The 25,113-nt window shown below is 54.7% G+C and overlaps 8 pseudogenes; all 8 read left to right on the forward strand.

The window, feature by feature from the left end:
* Nucleotides 1-709: 709 nt before the first annotated feature.
* LOC138382243 (small nucleolar RNA SNORD116) lies at nucleotides 710-783 on the forward strand (annotated as a pseudogene).
* Nucleotides 784-3,864: 3,081 nt separating this feature from the next.
* Nucleotides 3,865-3,938, forward strand: LOC138382244 (small nucleolar RNA SNORD116; annotated as a pseudogene).
* Nucleotides 3,939-7,021: 3,083 nt separating this feature from the next.
* On the forward strand, nucleotides 7,022-7,095 carry LOC138382245 (small nucleolar RNA SNORD116; annotated as a pseudogene).
* Nucleotides 7,096-10,179: 3,084 nt separating this feature from the next.
* On the forward strand, nucleotides 10,180-10,253 carry LOC138382246 (small nucleolar RNA SNORD116; annotated as a pseudogene).
* Nucleotides 10,254-13,335: 3,082 nt separating this feature from the next.
* LOC138382247 (small nucleolar RNA SNORD116) lies at nucleotides 13,336-13,409 on the forward strand (annotated as a pseudogene).
* A 3,083-nt stretch (nucleotides 13,410-16,492) lies between these two features.
* LOC138382248 (small nucleolar RNA SNORD116) lies at nucleotides 16,493-16,566 on the forward strand (annotated as a pseudogene).
* Nucleotides 16,567-19,649: 3,083 nt separating this feature from the next.
* LOC138382249 (small nucleolar RNA SNORD116) lies at nucleotides 19,650-19,723 on the forward strand (annotated as a pseudogene).
* Nucleotides 19,724-22,804: 3,081 nt separating this feature from the next.
* Nucleotides 22,805-22,878, forward strand: LOC138382250 (small nucleolar RNA SNORD116; annotated as a pseudogene).
* The last annotated feature ends 2,235 nt before the right edge of the window (nucleotides 22,879-25,113 follow it).

Here is a 25,113-nt window from a genome sequence, read left to right on the forward strand (position 1 = left end):
TAATGAAGAAATTCCTAGCAAGTGCCAAGAATGACTTGGCACAAAGAGTGTGAGGCATTGACGACGTGAGGAGCCATCATGGGCTTCTGTCTCCTTGACGTTAGGGCGGCACATTTAGCTCAGCGTTGAGCAAGGTCAGACACGTCTGAGACGGATGATGAAATTAGTACGCTGCACGCACAGAGTCATAGTGGTGGGAACACAGGCAGCCCTGTCTTGCGGTCATCATGCCCCAGCCACACATGGTAAGCACCAGGGACCGGGCCCCTTAGCTTTACTCATGCCAGTTTGGAAAAGGAAGACACATGGTCTCCGCGTGCCCACAGATATAATCTCCCCCCACAGGACGCAGTGAAGTTTGATGTGGGCTTCGAAGGGATGAATTTCTCTCCTCCCCGGTGTGGCGAGGTGAAGGAAGAGTATAGGGAGCAGTTCTGGCCGCCCTCATCCCCAAGGTCCAGTGTGAATTCTCTCCTACGGTAAGGATCTTGTCCCGGGATCAGTGCCACACCCCGTGGGGAGGGGATCGTGACTCTGCCTGGAGGCGGGGCCCACACCTTGCTAGCCAGCCGTGGGGCCGGTCATTGCTTGTGGTGCCGGTCTCGCTGGTGGAAGAGTGTGGGTTGGCGAGCCCCAGGGTGACAGGAGAGCCCAGTGCTCAGTGTCTGTCCCGGATCTGGGGCTCAAGGTCCCTTTCGTACGCGTGCCTGGATCGATGATGTCTAAAAAAAATGGAAACTTTTGAAATCTGAACAAAATGAGTGAGGACTCGAGCTGAGGTCCAGCACGGGGATCGCCACGCCAGTAGGTGAAGGGAGCTGAGTTAGTAGAGCTTGGGGTGAGGAAAGGCCTGTGACGTCTGGAAATGTGAAAGGCTGAAGTACCGTGGAAGCAGTGGAGTTGGGCGATCGTGTGAGCACACCCTGTTGGTGGCTGGCGGGGGTACCGTGGAAACCCTCTGAGGGCGTGGCCGGTGGCTTCCTTATCCCGTCCTCACCAACCCTGGGGAACTAAATGGCCGTTAGAGATACCCCTGTGAAGCCACTAGGCCTCCCCCTGGGCCCCTCTCCCCTCTGGTTGGCTGAGCCGGCCAGAGCAGCTGATGGGCCATCTCTGTTCTGTCCGGAGGGCAAAGGTATGAGCCGCTTGCAGGGCTGGGCCGCCATTTTATTTTTCTGTTCACTGTTGTTACGTGAAAGCACTGCCTGGGAGTTGAAAACAGACACCCAGTATGGAACCTTAGAGGTCTATTTCGTTACCCATTGGACTGGCCGTCCGTTCCCGCGGTACGGCAGCCTCGGCCCTTGTGGTTTTCCCATGAACCGGGCAGGGCCTTTTGAGTCCATGGCGGTCCCCCATTCCAGGCCCTGCCGTGTCCGTCCTTTGTGAAAGCGGCGGGACTATATCTTTGAAATGCTGGACTTTTAAGCTGGATGGAATCGGCCACCCTCCTGGGTCCTCAGCGGGTTTCCACGGTCTGTGAAGTGATGAGGAATGGTGTTGCAGTGGAGGTGCTAGGGAGCCTTTGGGTCATGGCTTTGAGGACAATGTCAATGTATGACATGCTCAGCAGCGATGTGAGCACGAGGGTTCTGGTCTTGCATGTATGTGGCCAGACAGGCGTGGAACGTGAAATCCTATAAGTGCTTGCAAGGAGATGTTCCATTTGGGGAATTTTGTTGCCCCTGTACTCTGCAGATTGGGTGAGATATCATTCCGGGGACGTTGACCGGCGGACTGAGGAAGTGCTGGCCTGGACACCTGCACTGGCTCCCTTCTGTGGGCGGGACCAACGGAAAACACTCCCCAGGTAACTTACATCCAGTTTTCAGTGGATTCAGTTTTGTGGGCTATGCTAATTCTGTTACAGGGGCTGTGGCCGCGCCTGCACTGGGTCCATTCACATGTTTGTCGGGGCTGGAAGAATCTCCCCAGTGAGGATGGCTTTTTTGAGGACACTGACGTGCTCACAATCTCAAGGTGTTGTGAGTTTGCGCCTGTCAATGTTTTTTTTTGTTTTTTGACACGGAACCGTTCCCGGTAGATTCTTCACAGGCGCTGTCAACCGGGTCGCTCGGGGGGCACCCGTTTTTTTTCTTTATTAGTTTGTTTTTCCTGGGAACAGAGCAAAGGAATTCACTTCCACTGAGCTATCCTTCTCCATAGGGGTAGGCCTGGGCTCTTCAGGCAACCATGGATCAGAAAACATTTGCAAACACGTGAAAATCCTTCAGTCCATCCATCGGTAGATTCACTCGCTGGATGGATGATTCGATGGATCCATGGAACATTCGTGGATGCATTGATGCTTTCACCTGTACCGATCACGTTCTGCCTCTGCACTGTGGTCCCTTACGCCTAAACCACAGGCTCTACCATACAGGCCCACAGCGTATCCATCGTTGGGGGCGCGCTCCGTGATCAGACGACGACCAGCCGACACGCGGGTGGTGGTTCTGTGCCGAGGTGATGGGCAGCCAGGCGATTTTCCCTTAGGCGCTCGAGCTCCCGTAGGCGTCCGTGTCCTCAGGGGATCCTGGAACCCCTGCGGCTCATATTAAAAGTGCGATTGTACCTTGGAATGCCCGATTCCAATACATCCTGCATCCAACCTCTTCACACCACAGATGATCGCGTTTCAAATTCTTGGATGGTAACGTCGACGTTAGGTCCACAGTCCCATACCCTCAGTGAGTTCGCACCGTGTATCAAGGGATAGGAGAACGATATCCGGAGAGATGTCGAGGGCAGAGTGCTGAGAGTGCGTGCAGAGGGGAGATTTCGGAGAAGTTCTGTCCGGGGCTCCCCGATCACAGAAGGGAACGTGATTCTTCTTAGCAGAGACGTGGTCTCTGGACTTTCTCATATGAACTGGTACACCTAACTGGTCGAGCCACGTCTCCCAGGAAGCCTCTTTTCTTTGTATTTGTATTTTCATTTTTCCCCGGGGTGCCTGAGTTTCCCGGTTCTTTGCAATTTTGGTGTCACCGAATGCCCTGGCGGGAGCTCAGTGGTGAACCCAGGCGGTATGGCTTTGTCGTCTGTATGGGCTGACTGACGTGGAAGGAGGAAAACCCTGGCCTCCTGAGGCAATGACCGAATTCTGGTCAGATCGTCGTGGGAGGGTTTGGAGCGATTTCCGTGACTTCTTTAAGTAATGAAGAAATTCCTAGCAAGTGCCAAGAATGACTTGGCACAAAGAGTGTGAGGCATTGACGACGTGAGGAGCCATCATGGGCTTCTGTCTCCTTGACGTTAGGGCGGCACATTTAGCTCAGCGTTGAGCAAGGTCAGACACGTCTGAGACGGATGATGAAATTAGTACGCTGCACGCACAGAGTCATAGTGGTGGGAACACAGGCAGCCCTGTCTTGCGGTCATCATGCCCCAGCCACACATGGTAAGCACCAGGGACCGGGCCCCTTAGCTTTACTCATGCCAGTTTGGAAAAGGAAGACACATGGTCTCCGCGTGCCCACAGATATAATCTCCCCCCACAGGACGCAGTGAAGTTTGATGTGGGCTTCGAAGGGATGAATTTCTCTCCTCCCCGGTGTGGCGAGGTGAAGGAAGAGTATAGGGAGCAGTTCTGGCCGCCCTCATCCCCAAGGTCCAGTGTGAATTCTCTCCTACGGTAAGGATCTTGTCCCGGGATCAGTGCCACACCCCGTGGGGAGGGGATCGTGACTCTGCCTGGAGGCGGGGCCCACACCTTGCTAGCCAGCCGTGGGGCCGGTCATTGCTTGTGGTGCCGGTCTCGCTGGTGGAAGAGTGTGGGTTGGCGAGCCCCAGGGTGACAGGAGAGCCCAGTGCTCAGTGTCTGTCCCGGATCTGGGGCTCAAGGTCCCTTTCGTACGCGTGCCTGGATCGATGATGTCTAAAAAAAATGGAAACTTTTGAAATCTGAACAAAATGAGTGAGGACTCGAGCTGAGGTCCAGCACGGGGATCGCCACGCCAGTAGGTGAAGGGAGCTGAGTTAGTAGAGCTTGGGGTGAGGAAAGGCCTGTGACGTCTGGAAATGTGAAAGGCTGAAGTACCGTGGAAGCAGTGGAGTTGGGCGACCGTGTGAGCACACCCTGTTGGTGGCTTGCGGGGTACCGTGGAAACCCTCTGAGGGCGTGGCCGGTGGCTTCCTTACCCCGTCCTCACCAGACCCTGGGGAACTAAATGGCCGTTAGAGATACCCCTGTGCAGCCACTAGGCCTCCCCCTGGGCCCCTCTCCCCTCTGGTTGGCTGAGCCGGCCAGAGCAGCTGATGGGCCATCTCTGTTCTGTCCGGAGGGCAAAGGTATGAGCCGCTTGCAGGGCTGGGCCGCCATTTTATTTTTCTGTTCACTGTTGTTACGTGAAAGCACTGCCTGGGAGTTGAAAAACAGACACCCAGTAGGGAACCTTAGCGGTCTCTTTCGTTACCCATTGGACTGGCCGTCCGTTCCCGCGGTACGGCAGCCTCGGCCCTTGTGGGTTTTCCCGTGAACCGGGCAGGGCCTTTTGAGTCCATGGCGGTCCCCCATTCCAGGCCCTGCCGTGTCCGTCCTTTGTGAAAGCGGCGGGACTATATCTTTGAAATGCTGGACTTTTAAGCTGGATGGAATCGGCCACCCTCCTGGGTCCTCAGCGGGTTTCCACGGTCTGTGAAGTGATGAGGAATGGTGTTGCAGTGGAGGTGCTAGGGAGCCTTTGGGTCATGGCTTTGAGGACAATGTCAATGTATGACATGCTCAGCAGCGATGTGAGCACGAGGGTTCTGGTCTTGCATGTATGTGGCCAGACAGGCGTGGAACGTGAAATCCTATAAGTGCTTGCAAGGAGATGTTCCATTTGGGGAATTTTGTTGCCCCTGTACTCTGCAGATTGGGTGAGATATCATTCCGGGGACGTTGACCGGCGGACTGAGGAAGTGCTGGCCTGGACACCTGCACTGGCTCCCTTCTGTGGGCGGGACCAACGGAAAACACTCCCCAGGTAACTTACATCCAGTTTTCAGTGGATTCAGTTTTGTGGGCTATGCTAATTCTGTTACAGGGGCTGTGGCCGCGCCTGCACTGGGTCCATTCACATGTTTGTCGGGGCTGGAAGAATCTCCCCAGTGAGGATGGCTTTTTTGAGGACACTGACGTGCTCACAATCTCAAGGTGTTGTGAGTTTGCGCCTGTCAATGTTTTTTTTTGTTTTTTGACACGGAACCGTTCCCGGTAGATTCTTCACAGGCGCTGTCAACCGGGTCGCTCGGGGGGCACCCGTTTTTTTTCTTTATTAGTTTGTTTTTCCTGGGAACAGAGCAAAGGAATTCACTTCCACTGAGCTATCCTTCTCCATAGGGGTAGGCCTGGGCTCTTCAGGCAACCATGGATCAGAAAACATTTGCAAACACGTGAAAATCCTTCAGTCCATCCATCGGTAGATTCACTCGCTGGATGGATGATTCGATGGATCCATCGAACATTCGTGGATGCATTGACGCTTTCACCTGTACCGATCACGTTCTGCCTCTGCACTGTGGTCCCTTACGCCTAAACCACAGGCTCTACCATACAGGCCCACAGCGTATCCATCGTTGGGGGCGCGCTCCGTGATCAGACGACGACCAGCCGACACGCGGGTGGTGGTTCTGTGCCGAGGTGATGGGCAGCCAGGCGATTTTCCCTTAGGCGCTCGAGCTCCCGTAGGCGTCCGTGTCCTCAGGGGATCCTGGAACCCCTGCGGCTCATATTAAAAGTGCGCTTGTACCTTGGAATGCCCGATTCCAATACATCCTGCATCCAACCTCTTCACACCACAGATGATCGCGTTTCAAATTCTTGGATGGTAACGTCGACGTTAGGTCCACAGTCCCATACCCTCAGTGAGTTCGCACCGTGTATCAAGGGATAGGAGAACGATATCCGGAGAGATGTCGAGGGCAGAGTGCTGAGAGTGCGTGCAGAGGGGAGATTTCGGAGAAGTTCTGTCCGGGGCTCCCCGATCACAGAAGGGAACGTGATTCTTCTTAGCAGAGACGTGGTCTCTGGACTTTCTCATATGAACTGGTACACCTAACTGGTCGAGCCACGTCTCCCAGGAAGCCTCTTTTCTTTGTATTTGTATTTTCATTTTTCCCCGGGGTGCCTGAGTTTCCCGGTTCTTTGCAATTTTGGTGTCACCGAATGCCCTGGCGGGAGCTCAGTGGTGAACCCAGGCGGTATGGCTTTGTCGTCTGTATGGGCTGACTGACGTGGAAGGAGGAAAACCCTGGCCTCCTGAGGCAATGACCGAATTCTGGTCAGATCGTCGTGGGAGGGTTTGGAGCGATTTCCGTGACTTCTTTAAGTAATGAAGAAATTCCTAGCAAGTGCCAAGAATGACTTGGCACAAAGAGTGTGAGGCATTGACGACGTGAGGAGCCATCATGGGCTTCTGTCTCCTTGACGTTAGGGCGGCACATTTAGCTCAGCGTTGAGCAAGGTCAGACACGTCTGAGACGGATGATGAAATTAGTACGCTGCACGCACAGAGTCATAGTGGTGGGAACACAGGCAGCCCTGTCTTGCGGTCATCATGCCCCAGCCACACATGGTAAGCACCAGGGACCGGGCCCCTTAGCTTTACTCATGCCAGTTTGGAAAAGGAAGACACATGGTCTCCGCGTGCCCACAGATATAATCTCCCCCCACAGGACGCAGTGAAGTTTGATGTGGGCTTCGAAGGGATGAATTTCTCTCCTCCCCGGTGTGGCGAGGTGAAGGAAGAGTATAGGGAGCAGTTCTGGCCGCCCTCATCCCCAAGGTCCAGTGTGAATTCTCTCCTACGGTAAGGATCTTGTCCCGGGATCAGTGCCACACCCCGTGGGGAGGGGATCGTGACTCTGCCTGGAGGCGGGGCCCACACCTTGCTAGCCAGCCGTGGGGCCGGTCATTGCTTGTGGTGCCGGTCTCGCTGGTGGAAGAGTGTGGGTTGGCGAGCCCCAGGGTGACAGGAGAGCCCAGTGCTCAGTGTCTGTCCCGGATCTGGGGCTCAAGGTCCCTTTCGTACGCGTGCCTGGATCGATGATGTCTAAAAAAAATGGAAACTTTTGAAATCTGAACAAAATGAGTGAGGACTCGAGCTGAGGTCCAGCACGGGGATCGCCACGCCAGTAGGCTGAAGGGAGCTGAGTTAGTAGAGCTTGGGGTGAGGAAAGGCCTGTGACGTCTGGAAATGTGAAAGGCTGAAGTACCGTGGAAGCAGTGGAGTTGGGCGACCGTGTGAGCACACCCTGGTGGTGGCTTGCGGGGTACCGTGGAAACCCTCTGAGGGCGTGGCCGGTGGCTTCCTTACCCCGTCCTCACCAGACCCTGGGGAACTAAATGGCCGTTAGAGATACCCCTGTGAAGCCACTAGGCCTCCCCCTGGGCCCCTCTCCCCTCTGGTTGGCTGAGCCGGCCAGAGCAGCTGATGGGCCATCTCTGTTCTGTCCGGAGGGCAAAGGTATGAGCCGCTTGCAGGGCTGGGCCGCCATTTTATTTTTCTGTTCACTGTTGTTACGTGAAAGCACTGCCTGGGAGTTGAAAAACAGACACCCAGTAGGGAACCTTAGCGGTCTCTTTCGTTACCCATTGGACTGGCCGTCCGTTCCCGCGGTACGGCAGCCTCGGCCCTTGTGGGTTTTCCCGTGAACCGGGCAGGGCCTTTTGAGTCCATGGCGGTCCCCCATTCCAGGCCCTGCCGTGTCCGTCCTTTGTGAAAGCGGCGGGACTATATCTTTGAAATGCTGGACTTTTAAGCTGGATGGAATCGGCCACCCTCCTGGGTCCTCAGCGGGTTTCCACGGTCTGTGAAGTGATGAGGAATGGTGTTGCAGTGGAGGTGCTAGGGAGCCTTTGGGTCATGGCTTTGAGGACAATGTCAATGTATGACATGCTCAGCAGCGATGTGAGCACGAGGGTTCTGGTCTTGCATGTATGTGGCCAGACAGGCGTGGAACGTGAAATCCTATAAGTGCTTGCAAGGAGATGTTCCATTTGGGGAATTTTGTTGCCCCTGTACTCTGCAGATTGGGTGAGATATCATTCCGGGGACGTTGACCGGCGGACTGAGGAAGTGCTGGCCTGGACACCTGCACTGGCTCCCTTCTGTGGGCGGGACCAACGGAAAACACTCCCCAGGTAACTTACATCCAGTTTTCAGTGGATTCAGTTTTGTGGGCTATGCTAATTCTGTTACAGGGGCTGTGGCCGCGCCTGCACTGGGTCCATTCACATGTTTGTCGGGGCTGGAAGAATCTCCCCAGTGAGGATGGCTTTTTTGAGGACACTGACGTGCTCACAATCTCAAGGTGTTGTGAGTTTGCGCCTGTCAATGTTTTTTTTTGTTTTTTGACACGGAACCGTTCCCGGTAGATTCTTCACAGGCGCTGTCAACCGGGTCGCTCGGGGGGCACCCGTTTTTTTTCTTTATTAGTTTGTTTTTCCTGGGAACAGAGCAAAGGAATTCACTTCCACTGAGCTATCCTTCTCCATAGGGGTAGGCCTGGGCTCTTCAGGCAACCATGGATCAGAAAACATTTGCAAACACGTGAAAATCCTTCAGTCCATCCATCGGTAGATTCACTCGCTGGATGGATGATTCGATGGATCCATCGAACATTCGTGGATGCATTGACGCTTTCACCTGTACCGATCACGTTCTGCCTCTGCACTGTGGTCCCTTACGCCTAAACCACAGGCTCTACCATACAGGCCCACAGCGTATCCATCGTTGGGGGCGCGCTCCGTGATCAGACGACGACCAGCCGACACGCGGGTGGTGGTTCTGTGCCGAGGTGATGGGCAGCCAGGCGATTTTCCCTTAGGCGCTCGAGCTCCCGTAGGCGTCCGTGTCCTCAGGGGATCCTGGAACCCCTGCGGCTCATATTAAAAGTGCGCTTGTACCTTGGAATGCCCGATTCCAATACATCCTGCATCCAACCTCTTCACACCACAGATGATCGCGTTTCAAATTCTTGGATGGTAACGTCGACGTTAGGTCCACAGTCCCATACCCTCAGTGAGTTCGCACCGTGTATCAAGGGATAGGAGAACGATATCCGGAGAGATGTCGAGGGCAGAGTGCTGAGAGTGCGTGCAGAGGGGAGATTTCGGAGAAGTTCTGTCCGGGGCTCCCCGATCACAGAAGGGAACGTGATTCTTCTTAGCAGAGACGTGGTCTCTGGACTTTCTCATATGAACTGGTACACCTAACTGGTCGAGCCACGTCTCCCAGGAAGCCTCTTTTCTTTGTATTTGTATTTTCATTTTTCCCCGGGGTGCCTGAGTTTCCCGGTTCTTTGCAATTTTGGTGTCACCGAATGCCCTGGCGGGAGCTCAGTGGTGAACCCAGGCGGTATGGCTTTGTCGTCTGTATGGGCTGACTGACGTGGAAGGAGGAAAACCCTGGCCTCCTGAGGCAATGACCGAATTCTGGTCAGATCGTCGTGGGAGGGTTTGGAGCGATTTCCGTGACTTCTTTAAGTAATGAAGAAATTCCTAGCAAGTGCCAAGAATGACTTGGCACAAAGAGTGTGAGGCATTGACGACGTGAGGAGCCATCATGGGCTTCTGTCTCCTTGACGTTAGGGCGGCACATTTAGCTCAGCGTTGAGCAAGGTCAGACACGTCTGAGACGGATGATGAAATTAGTACGCTGCACGCACAGAGTCATAGTGGTGGGAACACAGGCAGCCCTGTCTTGCGGTCATCATGCCCCAGCCACACATGGTAAGCACCAGGGACCGGGCCCCTTAGCTTTACTCATGCCAGTTTGGAAAAGGAAGACACATGGTCTCCGCGTGCCCACAGATATAATCTCCCCCCACAGGACGCAGTGAAGTTTGATGTGGGCTTCGAAGGGATGAATTTCTCTCCTCCCCGGTGTGGCGAGGTGAAGGAAGAGTATAGGGAGCAGTTCTGGCCGCCCTCATCCCCAAGGTCCAGTGTGAATTCTCTCCTACGGTAAGGATCTTGTCCCGGGATCAGTGCCACACCCCGTGGGGAGGGGATCGTGACTCTGCCTGGAGGCGGGGCCCACACCTTGCTAGCCAGCCGTGGGGCCGGTCATTGCTTGTGGTGCCGGTCTCGCTGGTGGAAGAGTGTGGGTTGGCGAGCCCCAGGGTGACAGGAGAGCCCAGTGCTCAGTGTCTGTCCCGGATCTGGGGCTCAAGGTCCCTTTCGTACGCGTGCCTGGATCGATGATGTCTAAAAAAAATGGAAACTTTTGAAATCTGAACAAAATGAGTGAGGACTCGAGCTGAGGTCCAGCACGGGGATCGCCACGCCAGTAGGTGAAGGGAGCTGAGTTAGTAGAGCTTGGGGTGAGGAAAGGCCTGTGACGTCTGGAAATGTGAAAGGCTGAAGTACCGTGGAAGCAGTGGAGTTGGGCGATCGTGTGAGCACACCCTGTTGGTGGCTGGCGGGGTACCGTGGAAACCCTCTGAGGGCGTGGCCGGTGGCTTCCTTATCCCGTCCTCACCAACCCTGGGGAACTAAATGGCCGTTAGAGATACCCCTGTGAAGCCACTAGGCCTCCCCCTGGGCCCCTCTCCCCTCTGGTTGGCTGAGCCGGCCAGAGCAGCTGATGGGCCATCTCTGTTCTGTCCGGAGGGCAAAGGTATGAGCCGCTTGCAGGGCTGGGCCGCCATTTTATTTTTCTGTTCACTGTTGTTACGTGAAAGCACTGCCTGGGAGTTGAAAAACAGACACCCAGTATGGAACCTTAGAGGTCTATTTCGTTACCCATTGGACTGGCCGTCCGTTCCCGCGGTACGGCAGCCTCGGCCCTTGTGGGTTTTCCCATGAACCGGGCAGGGCCTTTTGAGTCCATGGCGGTCCCCCATTCCAGGCCCTGCCGTGTCCGTCCTTTGTGAAAGCGGCGGGACTATATCTTTGAAATGCTGGACTTTTAAGCTGGATGGAATCGGCCACCCTCCTGGGTCCTCAGCGGGTTTCCACGGTCTGTGAAGTGATGAGGAATGGTGTTGCAGTGGAGGTGCTAGGGAGCCTTTGGGTCATGGCTTTGAGGACAATGTCAATGTATGACATGCTCAGCAGCGATGTGAGCACGAGGGTTCTGGTCTTGCATGTATGTGGCCAGACAGGCGTGGAACGTGAAATCCTATAAGTGCTTGCAAGGAGATGTTCCATTTGGGGAATTTTGTTGCCCCTGTACTCTGCAGATTGGGTGAGATATCATTCCGGGGACGTTGACCGGCGGACTGAGGAAGTGCTGGCCTGGACACCTGCACTGGCTCCCTTCTGTGGGCGGGACCAACGGAAAACACTCCCCAGGTAACTTACATCCAGTTTTCAGTGGATTCAGTTTTGTGGGCTATGCTAATTCTGTTACAGGGGCTGTGGCCGCGCCTGCACTGGGTCCATTCACATGTTTGTCGGGGCTGGAAGAATCTCCCCAGTGAGGATGGCTTTTTTGAGGACACTGACGTGCTCACAATCTCAAGGTGTTGTGAGTTTGCGCCTGTCAATGTTTTTTTTTGTTTTTTGACACGGAACCGTTCCCGGTAGATTCTTCACAGGCGCTGTCAACCGGGTCGCTCGGGGGGCACCCGTTTTTTTTCTTTATTAGTTTGTTTTTCCTGGGAACAGAGCAAAGGAATTCACTTCCACTGAGCTATCCTTCTCCATAGGGGTAGGCCTGGGCTCTTCAGGCAACCATGGATCAGAAAACATTTGCAAACACGTGAAAATCCTTCAGTCCATCCATCGGTAGATTCACTCGCTGGATGGATGATTCGATGGATCCATGGAACATTCGTGGATGCATTGATGCTTTCACCTGTACCGATCACGTTCTGCCTCTGCACTGTGGTCCCTTACGCCTAAACCACAGGCTCTACCATACAGGCCCACAGCGTATCCATCGTTGGGGGCGCGCTCCGTGATCAGACGACGACCAGCCGACACGCGGGTGGTGGTTCTGTGCCGAGGTGATGGGCAGCCAGGCGATTTTCCCTTAGGCGCTCGAGCTCCCGTAGGCGTCCGTGTCCTCAGGGGATCCTGGAACCCCTGCGGCTCATATTAAAAGTGCGATTGTACCTTGGAATGCCCGATTCCAATACATCCTGCATCCAACCTCTTCACACCACAGATGATCGCGTTTCAAATTCTTGGATGGTAACGTCGACGTTAGGTCCACAGTCCCATACCCTCAGTGAGTTCGCACCGTGTATCAAGGGATAGGAGAACGATATCCGGAGAGATGTCGAGGGCAGAGTGCTGAGAGTGCGTGCAGAGGGGAGATTTCGGAGAAGTTCTGTCCGGGGCTCCCCGATCACAGAAGGGAACGTGATTCTTCTTAGCAGAGACGTGGTCTCTGGACTTTCTCATATGAACTGGTACACCTAACTGGTCGAGCCACGTCTCCCAGGAAGCCTCTTTTCTTTGTATTTGTATTTTCATTTTTCCCCGGGGTGCCTGAGTTTCCCGGTTCTTTGCAATTTTGGTGTCACCGAATGCCCTGGCGGGAGCTCAGTGGTGAACCCAGGCGGTATGGCTTTGTCGTCTGTATGGGCTGACTGACGTGGAAGGAGGAAAACCCTGGCCTCCTGAGGCAATGACCGAATTCTGGTCAGATCGTCGTGGGAGGGTTTGGAGCGATTTCCGTGACTTCTTTAAGTAATGAAGAAATTCCTAGCAAGTGCCAAGAATGACTTGGCACAAAGAGTGTGAGGCATTGACGACGTGAGGAGCCATCATGGGCTTCTGTCTCCTTGACGTTAGGGCGGCACATTTAGCTCAGCGTTGAGCAAGGTCAGACACGTCTGAGACGGATGATGAAATTAGTACGCTGCACGCACAGAGTCATAGTGGTGGGAACACAGGCAGCCCTGTCTTGCGGTCATCATGCCCCAGCCACACATGGTAAGCACCAGGGACCGGGCCCCTTAGCTTTACTCATGCCAGTTTGGAAAAGGAAGACACATGGTCTCCGCGTGCCCACAGATATAATCTCCCCCCACAGGACGCAGTGAAGTTTGATGTGGGCTTCGAAGGGATGAATTTCTCTCCTCCCCGGTGTGGCGAGGTGAAGGAAGAGTATAGGGAGCAGTTCTGGCCGCCCTCATCCCCAAGGTCCAGTGTGAATTCTCTCCTACGGTAAGGATCTTGTCCCGGGATCAGTGCCACACCCCGTGGGGAGGGGATCGTGACTCTGCCTGGAGGCGGGGCCCACACCTTGCTAGCCAGCCGTGGGGCCGGTCATTGCTTGTGGTGCCGGTCTCGCTGGTGGAAGAGTGTGGGTTGGCGAGCCCCAGGGTGACAGGAGAGCCCAGTGCTCAGTGTCTGTCCCGGATCTGGGGCTCAAGGTCCCTTTCGTACGCGTGCCTGGATCGATGATGTCTAAAAAAAATGGAAACTTTTGAAATCTGAACAAAATGAGTGAGGACTCGAGCTGAGGTCCAGCACGGGGATCGCCACGCCAGTAGGTGAAGGGAGCTGAGTTAGTAGAGCTTGGGGTGAGGAAAGGCCTGTGACGTCTGGAAATGTGAAAGGCTGAAGTACCGTGGAAGCAGTGGAGTTGGGCGACCGTGTGAGCACACCCTGTTGGTGGCTTGCGGGGTACCGTGGAAACCCTCTGAGGGCGTGGCCGGTGGCTTCCTTACCCCGTCCTCACCAGACCCTGGGGAACTAAATGGCCGTTAGAGATACCCCTGTGCAGCCACTAGGCCTCCCCCTGGGCCCCTCTCCCCTCTGGTTGGCTGAGCCGGCCAGAGCAGCTGATGGGCCATCTCTGTTCTGTCCGGAGGGCAAAGGTATGAGCCGCTTGCAGGGCTGGGCCGCCATTTTATTTTTCTGTTCACTGTTGTTACGTGAAAGCACTGCCTGGGAGTTGAAAAACAGACACCCAGTAGGGAACCTTAGCGGTCTCTTTCGTTACCCATTGGACTGGCCGTCCGTTCCCGCGGTACGGCAGCCTCGGCCCTTGTGGGTTTTCCCGTGAACCGGGCAGGGCCTTTTGAGTCCATGGCGGTCCCCCATTCCAGGCCCTGCCGTGTCCGTCCTTTGTGAAAGCGGCGGGACTATATCTTTGAAATGCTGGACTTTTAAGCTGGATGGAATCGGCCACCCTCCTGGGTCCTCAGCGGGTTTCCACGGTCTGTGAAGTGATGAGGAATGGTGTTGCAGTGGAGGTGCTAGGGAGCCTTTGGGTCATGGCTTTGAGGACAATGTCAATGTATGACATGCTCAGCAGCGATGTGAGCACGAGGGTTCTGGTCTTGCATGTATGTGGCCAGACAGGCGTGGAACGTGAAATCCTATAAGTGCTTGCAAGGAGATGTTCCATTTGGGGAATTTTGTTGCCCCTGTACTCTGCAGATTGGGTGAGATATCATTCCGGGGACGTTGACCGGCGGACTGAGGAAGTGCTGGCCTGGACACCTGCACTGGCTCCCTTCTGTGGGCGGGACCAACGGAAAACACTCCCCAGGTAACTTACATCCAGTTTTCAATGGATTCAGTTTTGTGGGCTATGCTAATTCTGTTACAGGGGCTGTGGCCGCGCCTGCACTGGGTCCATTCACATGTTTGTCGGGGCTGGAAGAATCTCCCCAGTGAGGATGGCTTTTTTGAGGACACTGACGTGCTCACAATCTCAAGGTGTTGTGAGTTTGCGCCTGTCAATGTTTTTTTTTGTTTTTTGACACGGAACCGTTCCCGGTAGATTCTTCACAGGCGCTGTCAACCGGGTCGCTCGGGGGGCACCCGTTTTTTTTCTTTATTAGTTTGTTTTTCCTGGGAACAGAGCAAAGGAATTCACTTCCACTGAGCTATCCTTCTCCATAGGGGTAGGCCTGGGCTCTTCAGGCAACCATGGATCAGAAAACATTTGCAAACACGTGAAAATCCTTCAGTCCATCCATCGGTAGATTCACTCGCTGGATGGATGATTCGATGGATCCATCGAACATTCGTGGATGCATTGATGCTTTCACCTGTACCGATCACGTTCTGCCTCTGCACTGTGGTCCCTTACGCCTAAACCACAGGCTCTACCATACAGGCCCACAGCGTATCCATCGTTGGGGGCGCGCTCCGTGATCAGACGACGACCAGCCGACACGCGGGTGGTGGTTCTGTGCCGAGGTGATGGGCAGCCAGGCGATTTTCCCTTAGGCGCTCGAGCTCCCGTAGGCGTCCGTGTCCTCAGGGGATCCTGGAACCCCTGCGGCTCATATTAAAAGTGCGATTGTACCTTGGAATGCCCGATTCCAATACATCCTGCATCCAACCTCTTCACACCACAGATGATCGCGTTTCAAATTCTTGGATGGTAACGTCGACGTTAGGTCCACAGTCCCATACCCTCAGTGAGTTCGCACCGTGTATCAAGGGATAGGAGAACGATATCCGGAGAGATGTCGAGGGCAGAGTGCTGAGAGTGCGTGCAGAGGGGAGATTTCGGAGAAGTTCTGTCCGGGGCTCCCCGATCACAGAAGGGAACGTGATTCTTCTTAGCAGAGACGTGGTCTCTGGACTTTCTCATATGAACTGGTACACCTAACTGGTCGAGCCACGTCTCCCAGGAAGCCTCTTTTCTTTGTATTTGTATTTTCATTTTTCCCCGGGGTGCCTGAGTTTCCCGGTTCTTTGCAATTTTGGTGTCACCGAATGCCCTGGCGGGAGCTCAGTGGTGAACCCAGGCGGTATGGCTTTGTCGTCTGTATGGGCTGACTGACGTGGAAGGAGGAAAACCCTGGCCTCCTGAGGCAATGACCGAATTCTGGTCAGATCGTCGTGGGAGGGTTTGGAGCGATTTCCGTGACTTCTTTAAGTAATGAAGAAATTCCTAGCAAGTGCCAAGAATGACTTGGCACAAAGAGTGTGAGGCATTGACGACGTGAGGAGCCATCATGGGCTTCTGTCTCCTTGACGTTAGGGCGGCACATTTAGCTCAGCGTTGAGCAAGGTCAGACACGTCTGAGACGGATGATGAAATTAGTACGCTGCACGCACAGAGTCATAGTGGTGGGAACACAGGCAGCCCTGTCTTGCGGTCATCATGCCCCAGCCACACATGGTAAGCACCAGGGACCGGGCCCCTTAGCTTTACTCATGCCAGTTTGGAAAAGGAAGACACATGGTCTCCGCGTGCCCACAGATATAATCTCCCCCCACAGGACGCAGTGAAGTTTGATGTGGGCTTCGAAGGGATGAATTTCTCTCCTCCCCGGTGTGGCGAGGTGAAGGAAGAGTATAGGGAGCAGTTCTGGCCGCCCTCATCCCCAAGGTCCAGTGTGAATTCTCTCCTACGGTAAGGATCTTGTCCCGGGATCAGTGCCACACCCCGTGGGGAGGGGATCGTGACTCTGCCTGGAGGCGGGGCCCACACCTTGCTAGCCAGCCGTGGGGCCGGTCATTGCTTGTGGTGCCGGTCTCGCTGGTGGAAGAGTGTGGGTTGGCGAGCCCCAGGGTGACAGGAGAGCCCAGTGCTCAGTGTCTGTCCCAGATCTGGGGCTCAAGGTCCCTTTCGTACGCGTGCCTGGATCGATGATGTCTAAAAAAAATGGAAACTTTTGAAATCTGAACAAAATGAGTGAGGACTCGAGCTGAGGTCCAGCACGGGGATCGCCACGCCAGTAGGCTGAAGGGAGCTGAGTTAGTAGAGCTTGGGGTGAGGAAAGGCCTGTGACGTCTGGAAATGTGAAAGGCTGAAGTACCGTGGAAGCAGTGGAGTTGGGCGACCGTGTGAGCACACCCTGTTGGTGGCTTGCGGGGTACCGTGGAAACCCTCTGAGGGCGTGGCCGGTGGCTTCCTTACCCCGTCCTCACCAGACCCTGGGGAACTAAATGGCCGTTAGCGATACCCCTGTGAAGCCACTAGGCCTCCCCCTGGGCCCCTCTCCCCTCTGGTTGGCTGAGCCGGCCAGAGCAGCTGATGGGCCATCTCTGTTCTGTCCGGAGGGCAAAGGTATGAGCCGCTTGCAGGGCTGGGCCGCCATTTTATTTTTCTGTTCACTGTTGTTACGTGAAAGCACTGCCTGGGAGTTGAAAAACAGACACCCAGTAGGGAACCTTAGCGGTCTCTTTCGTTACCCATTGGACTGGCCGTCCGTTCCCGCGGTACGGCAGCCTCGGCCCTTGTGGGTTTTCCCGTGAACCGGGCAGGGCCTTTTGAGTCCATGGCGGTCCCCCATTCCAGGCCCTGCCGTGTCCGTCCTTTGTGAAAGCGGCGGGACTATATCTTTGAAATGCTGGACTTTTAAGCTGGATGGAATCGGCCACCCTCCTGGGTCCTCAGCGGGTTTCCACGGTCTGTGAAGTGATGAGGAATGGTGTTGCAGTGGAGGTGCTAGGGAGCCTTTGGGTCATGGCTTTGAGGACAATGTCAATGTATGACATGCTCAGCAGCGATGTGAGCACGAGGGTTCTGGTCTTGCATGTATGTGGCCAGACAGGCGTGGAACGTGAAATCCTATAAGTGCTTGCAAGGAGATGTTCCATTTGGGGAATTTTGTTGCCCCTGTACTCTGCAGATTGGGTGAGATATCATTCCGGGGACGTTGACCGGCGGACTGAGGAAGTGCTGGCCTGGACACCTGCACTGGCTCCCTTCTGTGGGCGGGACCAACGGAAAACACTCCCCAGGTAACTTACATCCAGTTTTCAGTGGATTCAGTTTTGTGGGCTATGATAATTCTGTTACAGGGGCTGTGGCCGCGCCTGCACTGGGTCCATTCACATGTTTGTCGGGGCTGGAAGAATCTCCCCAGTGAGGATGGCTTTTTTGAGGACACTGACGTGCTCACAATCTCAAGGTGTTGTGAGTTTGCGCCTGTCAATGTTTTTTTTTGTTTTTTGACAGGAACCGTTCCCGGTAGATTCTTCACAGGCGCTGTCAACCGGGTCGCTCGGGGGGCACCCGTTTTTTTTCTTTATTAGTTTGTTTTTCCTGGGAACAGAGCAAAGGAATTCACTTCCACTGAGCTATCCTTCTCCATAGGGGTAGGCCTGGGCTCTTCAGGCAACCATGGATCAGAAAACATTTGCAAACACGTGAAAATCCTTCAGTCTATCCATCGGTAGATTCACTCGCTGGATGGATGATTCGATGGATCCATCGAACATTTGTGGATGCATTGATGCTTTCACCTGTACCGATCACGTTCTGCCTCTGCACTGTGGTCCCTTACGCCTAAACCACAGGCTCTACCATACAGGCCCACAGCGTATCCATCGTTGGGGGCGCGCTCCGTGATCAGACGACGACCAGCCGACACGCGGGTGGTGGTTCTGTGCCGAGGTGATGGGCAGCCAGGCGATTTTCCCTTAGGCGCTCGAGCTCCCGTAGGCGTCCGTGTCCTCAGGGGATCCTGGAACCCCTGCGGCTCATATTAAAAGTGCGATTGTACCTTGGAATGCCCGATTCCAATACATCCTGCATCCAACCTCTTCACACCACAGATGATCGCGTTTCAAATTCTTGGATGGTAACGTCGACGTTAGGTCCACAGTCCCATACCCTCAGTGAGTTCGCACCGTGTATCAAGGGATAGGAGAACGATATCCGGAGAGATGTCGAGGGCAGAGTGCTGAGAGTGCGTGCAGAGGGGAGATTTCGGAGAAGTTCTGTCCGGGGCTCCCCGATCACAGAAGGGAACGTGATTCTTCTTAGCAGAGACGTGGTCTCTGGACTTTCTCATATGAACTGGTACACCTAACTGGTCGAGCCACGTCTCCCAGGAAGCCTCTTTTCTTTGTATTTGTATTTTCATTTTTCCCCGGGGTGCCTGAGTTTCCCGGTTCTTTGCAATTTTGGTGTCACCGAATGCCCTGGCGGGAGCTCAGTGGTGAACCCAGGCGGTATGGCTTTGTCGTCTGTATGGGCTGACTGACGTGGAAGGAGGAAAACCCTGGCCTCCTGAGGCAATGACCGAATTCTGGTCAGATCGTCGTGGGAGGGTTTGGAGCGATTTCCGTGACTTCTTTAAGTAATGAAGAAATTCCTAGCAAGTGCCAAGAATGACTTGGCACAAAGAGTGTGAGGCATTGACGACGTGAGGAGCCATCATGGGCTTCTGTCTCCTTGACGTTAGGGCGGCACATTTAGCTCAGCGTTGAGCAAGGTCAGACACGTCTGAGACGGATGATGAAATTAGTACGCTGCACGCACAGAGTCATAGTGGTGGGAACACAGGCAGCCCTGTCTTGCGGTCATCATGCCCCAGCCACACATGGTAAGCACCAGGGACCGGGCCCCTTAGCTTTACTCATGCCAGTTTGGAAAAGGAAGACACATGGTCTCCGCGTGCCCACAGATATAATCTCCCCCCACAGGACGCAGTGAAGTTTGATGTGGGCTTCGAAGGGATGAATTTCTCTCCTCCCCGGTGTGGCGAGGTGAAGGAAGAGTATAGGGAGCAGTTCTGGCCGCCCTCATCCCCAAGGTCCAGTGTGAATTCTCTCCTACGGTAAGGATCTTGTCCCGGGATCAGTGCCACACCCCGTGGGGAGGGGATCGTGACTCTGCCTGGAGGCGGGGCCCACACCTTGCTAGCCAGCCGTGGGGCCGGTCATTGCTTGTGGTGCCGGTCTCGCTGGTGGAAGAGTGTGGGTTGGCGAGCCCCAGGGTGACAGGAGAGCCCAGTGCTCAGTGTCTGTCCCGGATCTGGGGCTCAAGGTCCCTTTCGTACGCGTGCCTGGATCGATGATGTCTAAAAAAAATGGAAACTTTTGAAATCTGAACAAAATGAGTGAGGACTCGAGCTGAGGTCCAGCACGGGGATCGCCACGCCAGTAGGTGAAGGGAGCTGAGTTAGTAGAGCTTGGGGTGAGGAAAGGCCTGTGACGTCTGGAAATGTGAAAGGCTGAAGTACCGTGGAAGCAGTGGAGTTGGGCGATCGTGTGAGCACACCCTGTTGGTGGCTGGCGGGGTACCGTGGAAACCCTCTGAGGGCGTGGCCGGTGGCTTCCTTATCCCGTCCTCACCAACCCTGGGGAACTAAATGGCCGTTAGAGATACCCCTGTGAAGCCACTAGGCCTCCCCCTGGGCCCCTCTCCCCTCTGGTTGGCTGAGCCGGCCAGAGCAGCTGATGGGCCATCTCTGTTCTGTCCGGAGGGCAAAGGTATGAGCCGCTTGCAGGGCTGGGCCGCCATTTTATTTTTCTGTTCACTGTTGTTACGTGAAAGCACTGCCTGGGAGTTGAAAAACAGACACCCAGTAGGGAACCTTAGCGGTCTCTTTCGTTACCCATTGGACTGGCCGTCCGTTCCCGCGGTACGGCAGCCTCGGCCCTTGTGGGTTTTCCCGTGAACCGGGCAGGGCCTTTTGAGTCCATGGCGGTCCCCCATTCCAGGCCCTGCCGTGTCCGTCCTTTGTGAAAGCGGCGGGACTATATCTTTGAAATGCTGGACTTTTAAGCTGGATGGAATCGGCCACCCTCCTGGGTCCTCAGCGGGTTTCCACGGTCTGTGAAGTGATGAGGAATGGTGTTGCAGTGGAGGTGCTAGGGAGCCTTTGGGTCATGGCTTTGAGGACAATGTCAATGTATGACATGCTCAGCAGCGATGTGAGCACGAGGGTTCTGGTCTTGCATGTATGTGGCCAGACAGGCGTGGAACGTGAAATCCTATAAGTGCTTGCAAGGAGATGTTCCATTTGGGGAATTTTGTTGCCCCTGTACTCTGCAGATTGGGTGAGATATCATTCCGGGGACGTTGACCGGCGGACTGAGGAAGTGCTGGCCTGGACACCTGCACTGGCTCCCTTCTGTGGGCGGGACCAACGGAAAACACTCCCCAGGTAACTTACATCCAGTTTTCAGTGGATTCAGTTTTGTGGGCTATGATAATTCTGTTACAGGGGCTGTGGCCGCGCCTGCACTGGGTCCATTCACATGTTTGTCGGGGCTGGAAGAATCTCCCCAGTGAGGATGGCTTTTTTGAGGACACTGACGTGCTCACAATCTCAAGGTGTTGTGAGTTTGCGCCTGTCAATGTTTTTTTTTGTTTTTTGACAGGAACCGTTCCCGGTAGATTCTTCACAGGCGCTGTCAACCGGGTCGCTCGGGGGGCACCCGTTTTTTTTCTTTATTAGTTTGTTTTTCCTGGGAACAGAGCAAAGGAATTCACTTCCACTGAGCTATCCTTCTCCATAGGGGTAGGCCTGGGCTCTTCAGGCAACCATGGATCAGAAAACATTTGCAAACACGTGAAAATCCTTCAGTCCATCCATCGGTAGATTCACTCGCTGGATGGATGATTCGATGGATCCATCGAACATTTGTGGATGCATTGATGCTTTCACCTGTACCGATCACGTTCTGCCTCTGCACTGTGGTCCCTTACGCCTAAACCACAGGCTCTACCATACAGGCCCACAGCGTATCCATCGTTGGGGGCGCGCTCCGTGATCAGACGACGACCAGCCGACACGCGGGTGGTGGTTCTGTGCCGAGGTGATGGGCAGCCAGGCGATTTTCCCTTAGGCGCTCGAGCTCCCGTAGGCGTCCGTGTCCTCAGGGGATCCTGGAACCCCTGCGGCTCATATTAAAAGTGCGATTGTACCTTGGAATGCCCGATTCCAATACATCCTGCATCCAACCTCTTCACACCACAGATGATCGCGTTTCAAATTCTTGGATGGTAACGTCGACGTTAGGTCCACAGTCCCATACCCTCAGTGAGTTCGCACCGTGTATCAAGGGATAGGAGAACGATATCCGGAGAGATGTCGAGGGCAGAGTGCTGAGAGTGCGTGCAGAGGGGAGATTTCGGAGAAGTTCTGTCCGGGGCTCCCCGATCACAGAAGGGAACGTGATTCTTCTTAGCAGAGACGTGGTCTCTGGACTTTCTCATATGCACTGGTACACCTAACTGGTCGAGCCACGTCTCCCAGGAAGCCTCTTTTCTTTGTATTTGTATTTTCATTTTTCCCCGGGGTGCCTGAGTTTCCCGGTTCTTTGCAATTTTGGTGTCACCGAATGCCCTGGCGGGAGCTCAGTGGTGAACCCAGGCGGTATGGCTTTGTCGTCTGTATGGGCTGACTGACGTGGAAGGAGGAAAACCCTGGCCTCCTGAGGCAATGACCGAATTCTGGTCAGATCGTCGTGGGAGGGTTTGGAGCGATTTCCGTGACTTCTTTAAGTAATGAAGAAATTCCTAGCAAGTGCCAAGAATGACTTGGCACAAAGAGTGTGAGGCATTGACGACGTGAGGAGCCATCATGGGCTTCTGTCTCCTTGACGTTAGGGCGGCACATTTAGCTCAGCGTTGAGCAAGGTCAGACACGTCTGAGACGGATGATGAAATTAGTACGCTGCACGCACAGAGTCATAGTGGTGGGAACACAGGCAGCCCTGTCTTGCGGTCATCATGCCCCAGCCACACATGGTAAGCACCAGGGACCGGGCCCCTTAGCTTTACTCATGCCAGTTTGGAAAAGGAAGACACATGGTCTCCGCGTGCCCACAGATATAATCTCCCCCCACAGGACGCAGTGAAGTTTGATGTGGGCTTCGAAGGGATGAATTTCTCTCCTCCCCGGTGTGGCGAGGTGAAGGAAGAGTATAGGGAGCAGTTCTGGCCGCCCTCATCCCCAAGGTCCAGTGTGAATTCTCTCCTACGGTAAGGATCTTGTCCCGGGATCAGTGCCACACCCCGTGGGGAGGGGATCGTGACTCTGCCTGGAGGCGGGGCCCACACCTTGCTAGCCAGCCGTGGGGCCGGTCATTGCTTGTGGTGCCGGTCTCGCTGGTGGAAGAGTGTGGGTTGGCGAGCCCCAGGGTGACAGGAGAGCCCAGTGCTCAGTGTCTGTCCCGGATCTGGGGCTCAAGGTCCCTTTCGTACGCGTGCCTGGATCGATGATGTCTAAAAAAAATGGAAACTTTTGAAATCTGAACAAAATGAGTGAGGACTCGAGCTGAGGTCCAGCACGGGGATCGCCACGCCAGTAGGTGAAGGGAGCTGAGTTAGTAGAGCTTGGGGTGAGGAAAGGCCTGTGACGTCTGGAAATGTGAAAGGCTGAAGTACCGTGGAAGCAGTGGAGTTGGGCGATCGTGTGAGCACACCCTGTTGGTGGCTGGCGGGGTACCGTGGAAACCCTCTGAGGGCGTGGCCGGTGGCTTCCTTATCCCGTCCTCACCAACCCTGGGGAACTAAATGGCCGTTAGAGATACCCCTGTGAAGCCACTAGGCCTCCCCCTGGGCCCCTCTCCCCTCTGGTTGGCTGAGCCGGCCAGAGCAGCTGATGGGCCATCTCTGTTCTGTCCGGAGGGCAAAGGTATGAGCCGCTTGCAGGGCTGGGCCGCCATTTTATTTTTCTGTTCACTGTTGTTACGTGAAAGCACTGCCTGGGAGTTGAAAAACAGACACCCAGTATGGAACCTTAGCGGTCTCTTTCGTTACCCATTGGACTGGCCGTCCGTTCCCGCGGTACGGCAGCCTCGGCCCTTGTGGGTTTTCCCATGAACCGGGCAGGGCCTTTTGAGTCCATGGCGGTCCCCCATTCCAGGCCCTGCCGTGTCCGTCCTTTGTGAAAGCGGCGGGACTATATCTTTGAAATGCTGGACTTTTAAGCTGGATGGAATCGGCCACCCTCCTGGGTCCTCAGCGGGTTTCCACGGTCTGTGAAGTGATGAGGAATGGTGTTGCAGTGGAGGTGCTAGGGAGCCTTTGGGTCATGGCTTTGAGGACAATGTCAATGTATGACATGCTCAGCAGCGATGTGAGCACGAGGGTTCTGGTCTTGCATGTATGTGGCCAGACAGGCGTGGAACGTGAAATCCTATAAGTGCTTGCAAGGAGATGTTCCATTTGGGGAATTTTGTTGCCCCTGTACTCTGCAGATTGGGTGAGATATCATTCCGGGGACGTTGACCGGCGGACTGAGGAAGTGCTGGCCTGGACACCTGCACTGGCTCCCTTCTGTGGGCGGGACCAACGGAAAACACTCCCCAGGTAACTTACATCCAGTTTTCAGTGGATTCAGTTTTGTGGGCTATGCTAATTCTGTTACAGGGGCTGTGGCCGCGCCTGCACTGGGTCCATTCACATGTTTGTCGGGGCTGGAAGAATCTCCCCAGTGAGGATGGCTTTTTTGAGGACACTGACGTGCTCACAATCTCAAGGTGTTGTGAGTTTGCGCCTGTCAATGTTTTTTTTTGTTTTTTGACACGGAACCGTTCCCGGTAGATTCTTCACAGGCGCTGTCAACCGGGTCGCTCGGGGGGCACCCGTTTTTTTTCTTTATTAGTTTGTTTTTCCTGGGAACAGAGCAAAGGAATTCACTTCCACTGAGCTATCCTTCTCCATAGGGGTAGGCCTGGGCTCTTCAGGCAACCATGGATCAGAAAACATTTGCAAACACGTGAAAATCCTTCAGTCCATCCATCGGTAGATTCACTCGCTGGATGGATGATTCGATGGATCCATGGAACATTCGTGGATGCATTGATGCTTTCACCTGTACCGATCACGTTCTGCCTCTGCACTGTGGTCCCTTACGCCTAAACCACAGGCTCTACCATACAGGCCCACAGCGTATCCATCGTTGGGGGCGCGCTCCGTGATCAGACGACGACCAGCCGACACGCGGGTGGTGGTTCTGTGCCGAGGTGATGGGCAGCCAGGCGATTTTCCCTTAGGCGCTCGAGCTCCCGTAGGCGTCCGTGTCCTCAGGGGATCCTGGAACCCCTGCGGCTCATATTAAAAGTGCGCTTGTACCTTGGAATGCCCGATTCCAATACATCCTGCATCCAACCTCTTCACACCACAGATGATCGCGTTTCAAATTCTTGGATGGTAACGTCGACGTTAGGTCCACAGTCCCATACCCTCAGTGAGTTCGCACCGTGTATCAAGGGATAGGAGAACGATATCCGGAGAGATGTCGAGGGCAGAGTGCTGAGAGTGCGTGCAGAGGGGAGATTTCGGAGAAGTTCTGTCCGGGGCTCCCCGATCACAGAAGGGAACGTGATTCTTCTTAGCAGAGACGTGGTCTCTGGACTTTCTCATATGAACTGGTACACCTAACTGGTCGAGCCACGTCTCCCAGGAAGCCTCTTTTCTTTGTATTTGTATTTTCATTTTTCCCCGGGGTGCCTGAGTTTCCCGGTTCTTTGCAATTTTGGTGTCACCGAATGCCCTGGCGGGAGCTCAGTGGTGA

This window comes from Eulemur rufifrons, chromosome 3 (genome assembly GCF_041146395.1).
Source record: "Eulemur rufifrons isolate Redbay chromosome 3, OSU_ERuf_1, whole genome shotgun sequence".
NCBI lineage: Eukaryota > Metazoa > Chordata > Mammalia > Primates > Lemuridae > Eulemur > Eulemur rufifrons.